The sequence below is a fragment of the Atractosteus spatula genome, chromosome 24 (assembly GCF_055471065.1).
Source record: "Atractosteus spatula isolate fAtrSpa1 chromosome 24, fAtrSpa1.hap1, whole genome shotgun sequence".
Classification (NCBI taxonomy): Eukaryota; Metazoa; Chordata; class Actinopteri; order Semionotiformes; family Lepisosteidae; genus Atractosteus; species Atractosteus spatula.
Window position 1 is genome coordinate 12,182,022 of NC_142729.1, and position 17,595 is coordinate 12,199,616.

Genomic DNA, 17,595 nt, shown 5'->3' on the forward strand with positions numbered 1-17,595 from the left:
AGGGATAAGATCACCCTCAGATTGGTATAGATTCTCTTGTAGAGCTCATTATAGGACACACAATGTATAGATCTGACAGGCAGGTGTCAGAGTTAGAGAGTAAATGCAAACTGAAATGAGTAACAACAGACAATTCAATTTAATCTGACTGGGCATAAAACAGCAACTAGCTATTCAATTTAAAAAATAAATTAAGATTCTTTAAAAGATTTATGCCAAAGTACAAGTACAAGTACCTTTTTAGAGCTTGAATAATAATAAATGTTGTTCAAGACATTCATTTGCAGAAACAACAGTGGATTTAATGAAAGCCTCTAGTATCATAGAAGATACAATATAAACAAAGAATTTGAGAGCATTTTTAAATATTATTAAATCAGGCTCATATATGCAATCTGCACAAATTAGCAAAAGACGACTGCTCTTTGGCTGTATAGTAATTACGAAAGACATTAATAAAGTTTTGGGTCACACTGACTGCAATCACTGCACAGCAATAATTCAGAATTCACCACTACAGGAGCCCTCAGTGCTCACTCACTCTTGGAGGTAGGTACCTTGCTCATAGCCATCACAGCTGTTAAAGCTAAAGGGTCCTGTCTAAAAGGATAGTTTTAAAATTACTTTGCTGTTGTCATCAACCTAAACTGAATTTAAACCCTGGAGAGTTGTAATGACACATGGACAGTTTTGTGGCCAAGAGAAGAAATAAAACAGAGATGAGGATTGTAGTGTGCTCTCACGAGGCACCAGTTCTGTAAGGTTTGGGCATTTACTGGGACAATTATGAATTGTAGCAGTAAATCACAAAATGATTCTTTTAATGGCTTTAGAATCCAACCATGCGATATAACTCAAACAACGCACACACACAGGTACTAATACACGAGGATACATTTATGAATACATAGAATATGCATGTAAACCTAACAGATCTTATCGAGAGGGTTATCAGAATACAAAAGGTATATATTCAATCAGTTACGAAGAGTTACATATATCAAGAAAACATACGTTCAGTATATCATTCATTTAGACCGTTTCGTAATTGAACTTGGTTACAACTTCTACATTAGATACTCAAAACAAGTACATAACTCTTAGGAATTAAATTGATATCAACTGGTTGGGATAACAATTGAATTCTCGAGCTGTAATGCATTGAAGTTGAATACTCATCCAATCTCTGGGGATTCAGATCTCCTGCGGGCTCTCTGGCTCCGTGCCAGGCTGTGCTGTGGGGCTTGTGACGGTGCGCTGCTGATGCTCACTGACCGGCTAGTTAGTGTTGGCTTTAACTAGCAAAGTTTGTGCACAGGAGAAAAGATACTGTGGGTCAGCAAGTCAGGAAGAAGACCGGTTTGTTCCTGATGAAGAGCTAGTTCTGAATAGTGATTCAGCTGTCCACAGTTCCGACCTGTTCACGAGGCTTGCTGCTGATGCTAACCTTGGGTGGATCCTTTGGTTACGCGCTGGCCACCTCTGCTCTCGACTCTTAGAACAAAGAAAAGTTCTGGCACTCGGACACACTGGCCGTTCCGTGGTTGTCCGGGCTGAGTCTCAGGATGATCAGGAGGTGCGCTGCGAGAATGTCCTGCCCTTGGGAGCCATCTGCTCCTGGGCCGTCCTGCCCTGGAATTCTCATTTAGAATTCTCCTACTGGAATAGTCCCTAGAATAGTCTCCTACAGGCTCTCTGTGTTGCCTGTTTTTACCTGGAGGAACTTCAGCTCATTCATTGGCTGAAAGTTCCATGGGCATCAGAGTCCCACGTGGGTTACTCGGCCCTACCAGTCCCTGATTGGTTGATCAAGGTGAGATATGAGTCACTTACTCCTGACACCTAGGAATGCAGTCCAGATGTCCATCTGGCACTCCCTAGACAGATAGGTGCCAATGGATGACCATTGATCATGATAGCCAGGCTTAGCTAAGTGCATCCCCATTTGGGAGCTGTCCCTTATCAAAAGAAAACATCTTTAAATCAGCCTGCATGAATAGCTTCTCTGTGGCTGCACCACAGAGATGAACAGAGAGATGGGGCCTCATTTGGGAAGCAACACTTAATTCTGTCTTATAAACAGGCATTGCCGCTACAGGATATTAGGTCTTACAATATTAAAAAATAGCACCTACCATTTACACATATGCACCAAATAATTCTACACCTGATCAATGCTGTAATAAATTGGGAACTTCCATTCAGCACTATTAAACTGCTTGGTAAAATACAGATTCACAACAACATCTAAAACATTGTCAAATAAAATTGTGAGAAAAACTCTAAAATATATAATAATATAAATGACGGATTATTTTCTCCATCAGTGTGAAATGATGAAAGTAAAACAAAACACAATGCAATCTAAATGGTACAGACAAAACTTTCACTACATCTGAAAAACAAAATTAAAATGTATAAAAGTTTTAAAGATCCCAAATAAAAGAGAGGTTTGTTCCAATAATTCTGAATGAATTGTATTTCATGACAAGTATAGCCTTACATTACCCCAAGAATATGATCCACTACACCTGATAGACTGATCCGAGGAATATTCTAAAGCTGAATGAGTGAAGTACAAAAATACAGTGTATAAAATCAAATTGCCTGGAAGAAGCTCAGAAATAATAGTCAATAATAGCTCCACTTTTGCCATTTCCCTGCCTCTGAAATCATAACTTCTGCATAAGGAAGGTTTGATTAAAAAAAAATATTTTTTGTTTCTGCAGATATTCCCCAGGTTGTGCTGTTAACTAAGGTGGATAACGCCTGTCCATTGGTAGGAAAAGATGTCAGGAAGGTGTACAGGAGTAAATACATCAAATCACAGGTGAGTTTAAACTTTGCTATTTAATATTAATGTATTACTGTCTCAAGTTACACTTTAATAAAGAGAATGCAAACCTGACCTTAATATTCAAGAAATACTCCTTCAAGGTTTGTACCTTATTAAAATATTGTAATCAGCTTAAATTACTTTTGCTGATTTGCTTCATAATCAGTTGCCATCTAGGCTCCGGCTGGAAGGAGACAGTAAGAGCTCTGAAGTTAAGGGATCTTGTTAGAGTCTAACGGCCTCTGAGACTCTCAGTGAGGTATAGTAGGCTTAGATTATGCAGGAGATGCATTACTGAGGTGGGTCTTGGGTCTGAGACAAGCAGGTTGCAGCCTCTTTGCTTGGCCCAGTAATTTAGAAATGTGTTGTTGAGGAACTGAAGCATCTTCTCACAAAAGAAAGGAGAACAGAGTCTGGAGAGCACAGGCTGTGTCACTAGTCTCCCTGCATACCAAGATCTGCAGACACACAGGCATTCACTGGGACATTTGACATTAATAGACATTAGATTCTTTGATGTTTACAGTATGTCTGCAATGTTTAAAGTACAATTAAATTCCTTGGACTTGTATGTTATATTTAATCAATCATCTGTCTTTCTTTATATTTCAGATAGAGAGGTTTCATCAGATATCGGGCATTCCTGTAAACTGCATTCTTCCCGTGAAGAACTACAGTGAGGAAATCAGCCTGAATGATGACATTGATGTCCTGGCCCTGACAGCACTGCTGCAGATACTCAGATTTGCAAATGGACACTTACTAAACTTGACGCAAATGGAATATAAGAAATAAAGTTGTAAAGTATTAATAACTATGCACTATATTTTAGAAATTCCGCTGATGCATATCTAAATTAACAGCTAAATTAACTCAATTTTGTTTCTTGTTTTTCTGATATTCTCATATATTTATTAGAAATTTGACAAGGGAAAAATGCCTCTGTATAAGAATATGAACAGAAAAAATAATAAAAACCACCTAATGCTAATATGAATTAAATCATTCATGAGGTTCTGCTTTACTCCAAGATATAAAGTAGCCGATACTGTATATCATTTTATCAAGCAGCCCACTGAAGCTGGCCTGGCCAGTACCTGGACCTCAGAAAGCTAGGTTGCTGCTGAAAGAGGTGTTAATGGGACCAGGAGAGAGCACTCCTTGAGCCCTTGAAACCATGTACCCTTTGAAAACATGAATTAGGATCCCATGCAATTCGAAAAAGAAAGTACCCATTTCTCCACCTTCAAGATCTTTTTATAACATTACTCTTATAATACTTACATCAATGGTGGTCAGGTCCTTACAATAACTTTTTAATTCCAGTGTAACTTGTCTCCTGAGGCTATTTCAAAACTTAAAGTACAGCCCCAGTGGCATCAAGCCGGCAGAGCATGGATGGGATCATCAGCTGTTCCTTTGTCTTTCTATGTGGGAGTTAAGATTCCACTGTCATACAGTTAGATATTCAATACCTGGAGAATTCAGTTGCTATCCTGATACATGCTGATATCAATTTAATTACAGTATCAGTTACTTAGGCGTATCTGAATTTGAGCATGTTAGTGAGACAGTCTAACAAGTTGGTGTAACCAATATTATATTAAATGCACAATACAACAGATGCAGCCATTCAAAGTGCGCAGCACAAACACGTACCGCAGGCATTCGGCTACATCATCGTGCGTCATCAAGATTAAAATGTCTTTACTGTGCCCATTTTAGTATTGAATATTTATATGGAATTTTACCACTGAAGGGAAATGTTAGTAGCTGAGAATTAAAAGAATAGGAGCATAACGTGTGTGAAGGCCATAAACGATATTAATTTTAGAACATAAACATACAGTATTACAGTATGTAAACTGTATATGGCTGGTCTCGGTACTTTAAAGAAAAAACACACACAAGTATTCAATTTCTCCCTAAACATTTTAAGCATCGAAGTCTTTAACATGTGAAATAACGTGTATAAAAAGTGGTAGTTTTAAGCTTTTCTGCAAATACGTTCGATACCGGAGTAAATAAGAATACTTCTTGAATTTGATTAATAGGGAATATAATATGGAGTCCCGTATCTAAAGAAATTAATAACGGTATAATTATATTCATGTACTGCAACACAATAGTATACGCTGTACAATGTCTATTGATTCAGGTGGGTAGCTGCGTCAGCATGCGTAGGCTGCAAAGGAACAAGTAATAGGTTTATTTCATGCTGAAAAAAAGAAGAAAGAGAACACAACGTTTCGTCCGTGGAGCCTTCTTCAGGTGTGAGAGAGACAGGGTAGTAGGCAAAGGTAAAGTAGCGGGAGAACAAAGGTTGGGATGGAGGAGGAGTGAGAGGCGGGAGCAGGGGACAGAAAGAGAGGCCAATCAAGAGGTGTGAAGTCAGAATGTCAAAATTTAAAAGAACAGTAGTCTGTTGTTAAGAGAAGGGAGAATGTGTGATCCTAGCTGCAGAATAATTTTGGTTTCGGTGGTCTTCCTGATGTATGAGTTCGGAAAACCGTCTTTGAGAACACAGATGGAGAGATTAGAGTGGTCGTGGCCGTCAGAGGTGAAATGAGAAACAATGGGCTTGGAGAGATCTTTAATCTTTACAGCCCTGACGTGTTCTCTGAAACGGTCTCCGAGTCTCCTTCCTGTTTCTCCAATGTAGATGGCTGGGCATTTACTGCAAGAGATACAGTAAACAAGGTTGCTGGAGGTACAAGATGGTGTCTGGGTGATCCGGAATTGTCCTGAGGGGCCTTGAATGAGTGTGGTGGTGGATGTGTACTTGCAGGTGATACAGCGAGCTCTGTTGCAAGGGAAAGTGCCTGGTGTGGATGGTTGTTCACAGTTCCTTAGGTTACGACAATTATGCAGCGATGACATCGACTTCGAGAACCAAGCCCTCAAAATGTACTCATTTTTCATCAACAGTGTGATTGACAGGGCCCTTGCCTGAGCAAAAAACACCCCTCGGACCATCAACCCAATCATGAACTCCCTCCGTAACATTCGCATTCCTTTGGTGCTTCCTTATCACCCTAACACACTTCCTATCCCCAGGACCATTAACCACAACTTTTCCATCCTACAGGATGATCCCTCCATTGGAGCCCTCTTTTCTGATCGCCCTATCATCTCATATCGCCGACCACCTAATCTGTGTAACCTCCTTGTTCACAGCTCCCTTGACCACCCTCAACAACCATCCACACCAGGCACTTTCCCTTGCAACAGAGCTCGCTGTATCACCTGCGAGTACACAGCCACCACCACACTCATTCAAGGCCCCTCAGGACAATTCCGGATCACCCAGACAGCATCTTGTACCTCCAGCAACCTTATTTACTGTATCTCTTGCAGTAAATGCCCAGCCATCTACATTGGAAAAACAGGAAGGAGACTCGGAGACCGCTTCAGAGAACACGTCAGGGCTGTGAAGATTAAAGATCTCTCCAAGCCCATTGTTTCTCATTTCACCTCTGACGGCCACGACCACTCTAATCTCTCCGTCTGTGTTCTCAAAGACGGTTTTCCGAACTCATACATCAGAAAGACCACCGAAACTAAAATTATTCTGCAGCTAGGATCACACATTCTCCCTTCCCTTAACGACAGACTACTGTTCTTTTAAATTTTCTCCATTCATTGGAAGTTTCATTTCACACCTCTCTGCACCCATTCTGACTTCACACCTCTTGATTGGCCTCTCTTTCTGTCCCCTGCTCCCGCCTCTTACTCCTCCCTCCCAACCTTTGTTTTCCCGCTACTTTACCTTTGCCTACTGCCCTGTCTCTCTCACACCTGAAGAAGGCTCCATGGCCGAAACGTTGTGTTCTCTTTCTTCTTTTTTTCAGCATGGAATAAACCTATTACTTATCAATTATTAATCTCTAGTAAAATCAGTTCGCCAACCTCCTTGGTAAAACTGTGTTCATCTTCACCAGCCAAGGCCCGTCTTGACACATGACCTAGAAACGGAGAATCGACTTTATTGATGTAACTAGACTTCCCAGCCTTGATCTGCCCAGTTATCATGATTCTTATTTGTTTTACTTCGTGTCTTGGTGTTAAGGTCCTTATTTCTTTCATCAGTCTTTCTTTCTCCCTGCAAACAAGAAAGAACACATCACACAACAAAGGAAAAAAAAATAATCCTAGAAGGATGTATGACCATGTTTCTACACTATTTATTTGTTAGATATGCACTGTTGAAACTACAGATGCAGCCATTCAAAAGAAGTGGGGTTCGCTCTGGTATAATGCGGTGGGTTTGTCGCATCAAAATGCGGTATAACTCGTCATTTCGCGTCACACTGCAAATTACTGTATGCAAATTAGATTATGTTAATAGTATCCGGAATCATCTTGTAAAACCGCCAGAAGGAGCTAATAAAGCTTAACCTTTCATGTACAGCATTTGAGCATTTAAATTTAAACTGTGTATTACAGCATGTTAATCATCAGTCATTAAAAAGTTGGTATATTTTATGAAAGCAAGATTGCTCAGTTGGGCAAAAGTACACAACCTACCTTTATCATAAATATTTTAATTATGCAGAAATATTTTATGCGTCAAAGTCTTTACTGAAGATATTACTAATAGTATTAATGATGAATGACCTTGGACAAGCTGAAAACTCAAAGTATTACCCTGGTCCACATTCTTTGTAACCGTCTTTGTAAACGAAAAGACTATTTTTTCAATGACAAAAATTAATACCACAGCTTTTCGTTGATCCGATCACGTATTTGTTTCCAATCATACAAAGTAAGTTTTGAGAATCTCCAATTCACCATGCCTTTCAGATGCTCATAAACTATATTAATTTAGGAACATAAACATATTATGTAAACTGTATATTGCTGGTACTGGTAGTTTAAAGATAAAAATACACACCAGTATTCCATTTTAAGCATCAAAGTCTTACATGTTGTTGTTTTGAAAATGTTTTTACGTGCTTCTTTAGACCATATTACTGTGTGTTTATATACTTTGTGAAAAGTGATCGTTTTAATCTTTTCTGCGAATACGCTCGTTATCGGAGTAAACAAAGCATACTTTTAGAATTTGATTAATAGGGAATATAAAATGGAATCGCGTATCTAAAGAAATTAATAATGATATTATTATATTCATGTACTGTAACACAAACAGTAGTATATGTGTATGGCTGTTCCAGTAGCTCTCATGTGATTGTATCAGTGGTGTGATGGTTTAATTGACTGACTTATAAGCAAGAAGTCGGGTGTTCAAATCCAGCTATCGCCATGAGTTTTCTTTTAACAAACATTTCTTCGAAAAACTAAAATAGCAAACTAAAATAGCAATAGCAAAATTATGGACACTCTTTTGACTTTTTTATATTTCTAAATATCACAACATGTTCGTACTGTATGTACACAGTGGTACCGCAGGGTGTAGGGCGCAAATCCATGTGAGCCCGAAAGCCCTACATTAATATTGTGCATTCGCCTGGCGCTGAGCAGTTTTCACATCTCTCTCTCTCCCTCCCCCCCGGGAGTGCCACCTGTGCCGAATTTCACTCCACTGTCTGAGTCTCTGTGTCTACATTGTTTGTAAACAAACCGGTTTCACAGGTATTTTCAAAGTAGAACAGGGCAAGTCTTCCGATGACAGACACTCCACCTCCCCGCCACGGACACGTTTACTTAGAAAAACTGATTCACAACGCGAAGTTGTTTCAGTCTTCTGTGTAAAGAAAATCGGTTTGAATACCATGGGTGCTGTTTTTAAGACGCTGCTGAGTATAGGAAGTTTCCTGCTGTCAGCAGTATCGTGTATATAGCTGACAGTTACTTGAATGAAAACAGGACATAAAGAAAGGGTTTCAGAAATCAAACAAAGCTTTATTCCTGTGCTTACAGTCTGGGTAATTGGAGGCTACACTATTATGATTCCTATCGTGATATACAGGTTTTTCACACGAAACCATATAGAGCAGTATTTCTCGCGTTGTGAACATGTCTACACAGCGATCCCCTAGGGTTCCAGTTAGTGCGTAATTATGCATAGATGAAAAAACAGAGGTTTATAAACATAGTTTTATATGCAAGCTGTGAACATTTTCACAAGTCGTGGTCTTTAAAATGCATTTGGTTTGAAGGCATTCTGTTTCCCTTCCGAAGATATGAACAAAAGAATATTGGAGCATGGTAGAAAAATGGCTTAAAAACAACATAGTGAAGGCTGTGAAAACAGTCACAATGTACTTTGTACACACAGCAAGTGTTTTCGGAACTCTAGGAGGCTACAGGCGTGCCAACATCATTTTCAAACTTTACCCCAGTGTGGGCACTGCATTGTTATCTCAATCACCTACTTATTCATTTTACACCACTGGAAGACAGGAGAATCTTTATGGAATGTATGTTTTCAAAATTAAAGTGTTTAAAATGTATAATTAAAAATAAAAAAACTTGCAGCTTACTCAAAGATTCTAGATGATCACGAGGAAGTGTATTGCATGTCTAATGGTCTAACAAAAACTACAGTATGCTTAAGAGTTGTTAAACCAGATTTTATTTTTTGGCACAGCCAGCCGGCTGAACCACACAGACACCAGCTAGCCTGGTAGAGTGCCACAATTTGCACTCAACCACATCCCAGATCACAGATCAGTCCCAGTGTATGAGATATTACTGTTTAATCTTTGATCTGAGCTTTAATAGAGAGCTTATCTATGAAAAATAAATCTAAATAGTGAGAAAGCTAAGATTAAAGTGAATTAAGGGACTTAGAATGCAAAGATAATGATTTACATTGCATTGTCAGATTGTGAATCAATAAAGGCATTTTATTATACACGCGTTTGCTATTTTAATCAAAATGGGGAAAATGGGGTTAGAATTGCATTAGACACGCAATAAATTTCCTCGTGATCATCTTAGAATCGTTGACTAAGCTGCAAGTTTTTTATAGCATTCAGAAATACAATCGAGAATAGTTTTGTGGTATATGCATAGATGAAACTTTTCTAAAATGTATAACAAAATTAAAGAAGATTAAAATCTGTAATCTGTAATCTTTCCACATGTAATGTCATTAGAAAGTTCAAGTAAGTTCCTGCTTTGTCTAACGATGGTATCAAAAAAGAAACCTGTGCTTAATGATAATTAAGGGATTTAGAAGTCAAAGAAAATTCAACATGAGTCTGAGTCACTGTGTCCTTCCTATATAATAATGACACAATATGTCTTTTATGTGTCGCAAAAAACTGACTTGCTTTAACAAAATATAGTTACTAATCCTTTAGCCTGGCAATCTATCTGAATGCCCAACTATCTGAGAAGCCCTCCGTGAAACCAAAAGAACCAAAACTGAATGAGTGTTGATAATAAGAGAGAAAGTGAAATAATAAGAGTCCCTGTTACCCCCATTTTGATTTAAATCGCAAACGTGTTTAATTAAATGTCTTTATTGATTCACAATCTGACAAATGAAAGGTAAATCATTATCTTTGTCTTCTAAGTATCTTAATAAACTTTCAGCATAGCTTTCTCCCTGTTTAGATTTATTTTTCTTGGGATTTTGGGATCAAACGTGGAAAGCTTAGATTGTTATCATTTTTTTTAAAATAAATTTTAGAAAAGTGTCATCTATACTAAAAACTGTATTTATTTAATGCCACTTGATAGTTATATTATTAGAGATAAGAATTCAAGTTGATACTGTTTACACTTTTAATTATTTTAAACTGTATTACAGCATTGTACACATGCTTAAAAGAGAAGAGAGAAAAAGCAATGTTTCAGCTATGAAGCCTTCGTCAGGTGTGAGGGTCTTCAGCTCAAAATGCAACACTAAACTTGTTAATGCGACACAGAAGATATTACTATATGAATGATGTAGCGTTTTTGGCTCATGTGGGTTTGGACCCTACACCATGCGATACCAATGTGTACATATAGTATGAGCATGTTGTGATATTTAGAAATATAAAAAATGTCAATATACTGTAGTGTCCATAAGTTTTGCTATTTTAGTTTTTCAAGAAATGTTTATTTGTTAAATGAAAACTCATAGCAATTGCTGGATTTAAAAACCCAACCTCACACTTATAAGTCAGCCACTTAAGCGATCACACCACCGATAAGGTCATCTGCAAAGCACTGAAACAGCAGAACAGCCCCAAAACCAGCATATCCACTTCTAGACATTACATTGACATTAACAGGGACACTCTGAGCAAGCGTCTGAATGAACACACTTGGTCTGTGTACTTCAGCCCTGTGTCTAAATGTGGAGAGAGGAGTGTAGGGGTTTTGTGCATTTGCTGGGACAATCATTAATTGTAGCAGTAAATCACAAAATGATTCTTCGAATGCTATTAGAAAATCAAACTTGCGGAACAACCCTGCAACGCACACACGCGGATACTAATACACGAGAATACATTTATTAATACATAAAATGTGCATTTAAACATAACAGATCTTATCGTGAGGGTTAGGAGAATAGAAAACGTAGATATTTGATCACGAAGTGTTACAAATACCAAGAGACACATACATTCAGTATACCACTCATTTATACCATTTACCACGTTAAAGAGCTTTGATCACAACTTCTACACTAGATACTTAAAAGCAAGTACATCACTCATAGAAATTAAATTGACATCAACTGGGGTTGAGGTAACAATTGAATTCTCGAGCTGTAATTCAGAATGTTGAATACTCATCCAAATTATGTGGATTCAGATTTTCCACGGACACAAAGGAACAGCAACAGGCTGTTGCTGTGTCCAATCAGCATCCTCTGACCCGGTGCCATACAGTCCTGGTGCGGCTGGAGGTGTGGGAGAAGGAGGGAGACGTTCCAGCGGAGACATGCTGGCAATGACTCTCTGAAGACCGGCTAGTTAATCCCTGCTGAACGAACAGAGTTCGTGCACATGAAAAGTGACTGTGGGTCCGAGCAAGTCACACTCTTTAGACGGGAAGAAGACCGCTTTGTTCCCAAAGTACTGTAGAGCTAGTCCTGAATACTGAGATTCAGCTGTCGACAGATCCGACAGTAGTTCACTCGTAGATCAAGCGAGCATTCACAGTGGGTTACCGGCGGTTCACGAGGCTTGCTGCTGGGCTAACCTCGAGTGGATCCTTTGGTTACGTGTGGGCGACCTCTGGTCTCGAATCTTAGAACGGAGTAAAGTCCTGGCACTCGGACACACTAGCCGTCACGTGATTGTCTGAGATGAGTCTGAGAGTGTCCTGGAGGGGCACCTTCTGGGCCCTGTGCTGCCTCTTTTATCTGGAGGAACTAGGGTCATTTATTGGTTGAAAGTTCCGTGGGCATTTGAGGCAACCGTGGGGTTACCCTGCCCTACCAGTTGCTGATTGGCTGATCAAGGTGGAGGATGAGTAACTATACTCTCTGACCTTAGGGTTGTAAACCTTGGGATGAGACTCTCCCTTAGAATCTCCCAGACAGAAAGGCGCCAGAGATGACCATTCACTGGGGCGGCTGGAGAATCTCAGCCTTGGGAGTTGTTCCTTATCAGGAAACTCTATCACACAGAAAAACACCTTAAATCTGAGCCACATGGAATGGCCTCTCTGTGTCCAGCACCGCTAAGATGAGGGAGAGAGGAACTGGCAAGGGAGCAGCAAACCTAATTCCTGTATTATTAATAAGCCTTGCTGCTACAGGAGGTTAATGGAAAGTCTGTGTCTGTGCTGTTCACAGGGTGAAGCTGAACAGACCGGGGTCAACAATGTCCAGTGGTGTGTCCATGAAGAGTGACCAGTCAATGGATCCACCAATACAGTTCACTGATGGAACCTTCATTCCTCACCCCAGGTGGGATCACTGTTGTCCATTGAGTGCATCATGAGATGATCAATAAAAATACTGCTGAATATTTTTATTTATATACTATTTTTCCAAAGCCAAAGATGCTTGACATATGTGGGTGATGCTGATTACCTGGTGTCTTTCAGGAAAAACACAGACTGAGATCCTTGGATTAATTAGCTACTAACTACCAAGCTGACCAGGTGGACCCAATCATTCCTTTAATGATTGTAGTTTAGCTTGTAACCGTGGACACTACAGGTACTTGCATCTTTTGAATTTTCTGATTTTCACATTCTGGATGTGATGAATTTCTGCCTGCTTTTACAAGGTTAATAATTTAAGTGGACCAGAGAAGGATTAATAGGTAATTGAATTTACAGGATAATGTGACTGTGTGAAGGACCAAAAGGGAGATGAGAAGATTTATCAGTTAGACCGACATCACCAGCTACAGTACACGATTAATATGTGACTTCATCTGAGCAGCTCTGACTCTCCAGTAGAAAAGTGACTCCAGGCTCTCTGAGCTGCTCCAGTCTGGAAACCAGCAGAAACACCCTGGAGTTCAGGCTCAGGTTCACACACTGGGACTGTGTGCTGCCCCCTGCAGGCTCTTTCCTTCAAGCCATGAAGAGGGAAAGGGGCTGTGAGCCTGGATGTGAAGTAGAACAGCCTCAAAACCAGCATATCCACTTCTAGACATTACATTGACATTAACAGGGACACTCTGAGCAAGCGTCTGAAAGAACACACTTGGTCTGTGCTGGACAGACAGGGGTCACCAATGCCCAGTGGTGTGTCCATGAAGAATGACCAGTCAATGGATCCACCAATACAGTTCGCCTTTATTCCTCACCCCAGGTGGGATCACAGTTGTCCATTGAGTGTATCTCTCAACTGGTCATGAGACACAATTGTTTGACCTGGATCACTTCTCCATTTCTTATTTCCTTTGCTCTGTGAAACATTTAAAAATAATGAAGAATTGACAGATAAAAAGTACTGAAAAAATAAAATTATATTTTCTTACAACTAAGGGATGAAACAGTGAGTATGCAGTGTTTTTATGACCACACACAGCAGTGTTGTTATGGACACACACAGCTCTGGAGGAAGAGTGAGCTGTAATTGACCACAATAGTGAGGAGCAGTAGAATATAGAACCTTGATTCTCATAACATTTCTCTGCCTTTGAAGTTATCTGCACACCATGTGTGACAGAGGAAGAGGGCTGCAGAACCATCTCCCAGCTATATGTCCATGACTTTTTTCCTCTTCCTGTCTTGAAGTCTGCAAGGATCCTTTTTTTCTCTTGTCCTGAATTCTTGTGCTTGTATTTTGTTTGTGTAAGGAGCTGTACAGAGAGATTCTGCGTGAATTTTGTGACTCTCGGTCTTTGAGTTCAAGGCACAATATGAATATTTTGGTCATTCACAGGTCTGTTGGGCATGGAGATGTTTTCTGTGACTTCTGCCTTAAGAAGATGGTCAGGGCTGTGAAATACTGTTATGTCTGCCCAGCCTCCTACTGTGAAATACACGTCCGACAGCACTACACAGTCCCAGCTCTGCAGAAACACAGACTGGGGGACATCAGTGGAGACCAGGACCTCAAACTGTGCCAGAAGCACAGAAAAGCTCTGGAAATGTTCTGTAATACTGACCAAACTCTCATCTGCAGCCTGTGTTCAGTGCAGGAACACAGGGGACATGACACCGTCTTTATGTCAGACCAGGGACTGACACAGGTAAGAGGCTTCGGTCACTCATCTGCTATATAAAATCAGACCTGTGCTGAATATTGACACTATTTTCACCAGCTCATTTTACTGTTAAACTCTAAAGACTGAGTGACTCTGTGTGTCCCTGTGCTCTCTTCCAAAAGACAGAGATAAAGAACTGTAGTGACTAGTGAGACAGAATTAATACACATTCATCACTGAGGGCAGTTGGGTGTCTGTGTGTTGTTTTATTTCACATGTACAGTGTAAAATATTAGTGACCACAACCCACTATCTCAGTGCGGATACACCAAGGAATGGTCTCTCATTCCTACTGTAGAGTTGTTGTCACTATGGATGCCATCATTGTGTTAGTATGAAAGCTTCATACCTCTTGATTCCTTTAAAATCTGCCAATTCTACCTATTTCTGAGTCTCACCCTTCTCTCTGTACTTTATGCTCAGGATGTGAGGAGAGATGTGATACGAGGATTCCAGGATACTGACCAAACAGGTTAGTGTGAAAGAGAGTGTGTTAGTGTGTGTCTATTTGTGGTATGCGGGTATGTGAGCGAGTGTGCATCTGTGTGTAGAAGAACAGACAGGTCAGTGTGTGCAAACGAGCGTTTTCTGACAACTGCCAGGTATCAGATATAGTAATTTAAAGTTCCATACACCGATTTTAAACATACTGTATAGTATATGCAGTTTATTTATTGATATACCACCTGTCACAATTGACCCACTGAGCAAATGGGAGGATGGACCCTGTGTGGTACCTCAGGTGGTCAGGAGACTAGAAGATAGCTTCCAGAGTAAATGAGGACTAGGCAAGAGACATGGGTCAATGGTAAGTTCCATGGGTCATATTGTGAAGAGTAATAAGAAGGCTTCCAATCCAAGAGAGGGCTAGGCATGGGACATGGTCAAAGGTGAGTTCCATGGTTTGTAACAAGAAAAGCAAGGTGAGGGTTTAGAAACTAAGGCAAGGTAGGCGCTCATGAGAACAACCAATACCAAGCAAAGAGTAAAGGGTTTTGGAGGGTTTAAGTATTGTGAGAGGAAGAAGGTGCACTGATAGATGGAGTGTCTCAGTTGGCTGATTGGCAGGAGCGGTGTCATTTGGCAGAAGTGCTCAGGGCTGGAGTGTAATTAGCGCGAGTGGGCTTCCATGTGAGAATGTGGTGGGATGAGGGCATGACACTACCAAAACATTTACAAGAAACCAAAATTAGTAATTGAATATATTTGTGAAGAGATCTGCTGTTATATGAATCATTGATTGTTCTCCTCCCAACAATTATTATTAAAGAGTAAATAATTATTAAAGAGTAAATAATTTAAAGTAAGTTAAAATACACTAATAATATACTAATGTTTTATTATCTTACGTGTAGGTTACATCCTTCTCATATGTCAGTATCATGGTTAAATCAAGTTCATTTCTCAAAGACAAGTAAATATGCACTTACCATCATGTACTATTCTACCTTTGTATTTGATATAGTTCAACTCATTAGAATTATAATGTGATTAAAGAAGTATTATACACAAAGATCAAGGAACTGATCTGATGATGTGCTGATGACAGAGCTGAGCAGAGTTATCACTGTGGCTTCTTCAACTGCTTGTTCTGTGCAAAGAACCTACAAGTAAGACAATACATCAAAAATTAATTAGTTGGATACTACCTTAGGAAGCAGAAAATCACTTGGCTAGGATGTCATCAGGTATTATAATGATATTAACCTGCAGAGTCCTCATTGTTTCATCATCCAAATTGGCTGGTTAGCGATGTCAGATCTATTGTCTTGGGTCTCGTTCTCTTTGTAAAGGCAAGAGAAAGATTATTAGAAATCTTTAATAACACTTACAATGTTACAATGAGGTAGAGAAAAAATAGTGAATAAAAAAAGTTTTAAAATCCTATAAGTAGAATAATAAAATTCAAAATCTAGCATACACTTAAAAACAAACTACTATATATATATATTAAAACATTATCTTTAATTGAATTTATAAATAATAATTACATATAGGCAGTTACTAAAATAGACAATTACAGTAAAAAACAGAACAGAATAATCAATGGCTAAAACAATCATAACCCCCAAATTGTAAAGATATGCGAGAAACAAACCCAAGTTGGTTTGTTTATAATAAGAGGCATCTCAATTCTTTGTTCTCTGGCACAATTTTGGTGAAAAGAATAATAAATCAGGCACGCTAGAATGAACAAATATTTTTGAAAAATGAAAATAACTACAACATAAAACAGATTTCCTCAGATGGTAGTTGAATATTGGAGATCCTGCACACATTATCCCCTAACTTGATCTTGACTGGATCTTTGGTTACACATCTGAACCTGTATCATTGAATTTAACCATTTTAACCTTCATTCCGTCCATAACTGTATGCCTTCTTTAACCTTTTTGTACTTTTCGGGTAGTTAGGAAGAGAATATGATCTCATCTTGGTCATTTCCGGCCACTCCATCTTCTTGTTTACTGGCAGGCGACAATGAAACGACAGAGGCTGCTTCATCTGTGACAGCCTTCTCCTGTTCCACATATCTCTAGGAGTCCCTTTCTCCCAGATAGCTGACTTCCAAATGTGGAGCTTTTAATCTTCCACTACTAGCTGTCTTAACCAGAGACTGAGTTTACCCTGAAATTCAACTTACTCAAATCTGAGCAGGTATTTCTCTCAGACAGCCCAGTTCTCTCTCATCCTCATTAGATCAGGGTGTCTGTAGCCTTTCTCAATCTTCTGTGGGGCTGCAGCTAGAACCGGCCCCCTTCCGGGGTTTGATCCTTCACTAGGTCTCATTGCGAGAGCCTGAGTCTCACTGTTAAACCTGACACTGAGGATGTTAACAACTGTTATACAGTACCTGACAGAGAGATCTGACTCCCCTGAGCCGACAATCAAGAGTCAGAGTCTCTCTATGAGACTCTGTTTCTCTCTGCTACAGCAGACAGCAAGATTCTGACTTCCTTGAACAGTCAAGGATTATTCAGTCTCTGAAAACTTACATCAAGAAGTCTTGCTTCACACAGGTGATTCTAATTCCCTAATAGCCTCATAAGGATTTAATACATATTCTCCCTATGGAAGCTATGGAATATTGATTTAAATATGGAAGCTAACTAGTGTACCAAGAGAAAACCTACAGTATATGGACATTAAGAGATCACATAGACTCCACAGAGAATGCCC

At 39.5% G+C, this 17,595-nt stretch overlaps 1 long non-coding RNA gene across 1 annotated transcript; it reads left to right on the plus strand.

Annotated features, from left to right (window-relative positions):
- The first annotated feature begins 2,453 nt into the window (after window positions 1–2,453).
- On the plus strand, window positions 2,454–3,827 carry LOC148815918 (uncharacterized). The gene is made up of 2 exons (XR_016086034.1): window positions 2,454–2,830; window positions 3,449–3,827. It is a non-coding gene; the product is annotated as an uncharacterized LOC148815918 (long non-coding RNA).
- The last annotated feature ends 13,768 nt before the right edge of the window (window positions 3,828–17,595 follow it).